General features: G+C 43.3%; 1 protein-coding gene across 1 annotated transcript in view; it reads right to left on the reverse strand.

The window, feature by feature from the left end:
- The window catches only part of LOC109385725 (N-acetyllactosaminide alpha-1,3-galactosyltransferase-like), a 20,757-nt gene that overhangs the window by 13,764 nt on the left and 5,625 nt on the right, over positions 1–1,368 (reverse strand). The window lies entirely within an intron of this gene.

Raw genomic sequence — 1,368 nt, forward strand, 5'->3', positions numbered from 1 at the left:
CCACTGAATTGTACGTATTAACACGGTGAATTTTACATTATGTGAATTTTACCTCAATAAAAAAATAGTAAGCTACAGAGGGAAAATACTCCATCATATATAACTGATGATGAGATTGTATCTGGAATATTCAAATCCATAAGGAAAAAAGGACAATTCTTTGGGGCGGAGGATGGGGGCGTGGAGAGAGAAGAGATATAAACTGGCATTTTATAAATCTGAATATCCAAGTGGGCAACATTCATATAAAACGTGTTCAACCTTAATGGTCATCAGGGAAAAAGAAAAGAAACATGCAATGGATATTGAAGTGCAATTGGAAGAAAAAGCTATTAATTATCTCAGGGCCTGTTATAAACTGAATTGTGCCTGCCATCCCCCCCTCCCCCCGCCCCTCAAATTCCTACATTGAAGCCCTAATCCCAGGTGTGGCTATTGGGAGACGGGGTCTTTAGAGAGAGAACTAAGGTTAAATGAGGTCCTAACAGTGGAGCCATAATCCAACAGGATTCTGTTCTTATAAGAAGAGGGAGACATCAAGGAATGCATGTGCACAGAGAAAAGCTATATGAGGACGCAGCAAAAGGACAGCCACCTGCAAGCCAAGGAGAGAGGCCTCAGGAGAAACCAAACTGGCCAGGCACCTTGATGTTGGACTTCCAAGCCTTCAGAAGTGAGAGAAAATAAATTTCTGTTGTTTACACAAAACAAAACAAAACAAAACAAAAAAGAAAAACAATGCAATGGGAATTGAATTTTGTCAGTAGCCTATTTAGAATCTATAATATTTCAATGATTATATATGCTTCTCCCCTGTCCCGTTGTCGTTTTGTGATGAACCCATCGCCTTGAATTCTGAGGCTAGGCCTTACTTATCTTAGTGGGAACCTGTGCCAGTTATTAAGCTATTTATCTTGTATAACTAAACCCACCACACTATACTCTTCTTCATTATGCTGACCTGGGATTCTGCAAACCACCGTCCTCCTTTGCCAGCAGGCACCCTGTTAAGCTCTGCCACTAGAGGGCACTGGAGGAGAATGAGGCTGCGGGAAGAAGGAACTTGCTCTTTCCTGTTTCCTGTGGGCTTCTTGTCTGCGTCCTGTTCCTGCAAGCCCCATTCCAGCGTCTTCACCACAACAATAGCAGTTCCCTTCCAGAGCGGCAGTTGAATCTAGCTTTCAGTTTTTTCAAAACTTGCAAAACCAGTCTCACTGTGCTCCTCAGAGGTCTGGTTTCCTGCCCCAAGAAACCTCCCTTAGAGCTCGGAGACACCAGCACCAAGTGAGAGACTTTGGAGTTCAAGCTCCTGGAGCTTCTTTAACTTTCTAAGGTTTAATAATTCCAGCCTTGGGCCGGCCGAGTGGC

Source organism: Hipposideros armiger, unplaced genomic scaffold (assembly GCF_001890085.2).
Source record: "Hipposideros armiger isolate ML-2016 unplaced genomic scaffold, ASM189008v1 scaffold_123, whole genome shotgun sequence".
Lineage (NCBI taxonomy): Eukaryota > Metazoa > Chordata > Mammalia > Chiroptera > Hipposideridae > Hipposideros > Hipposideros armiger.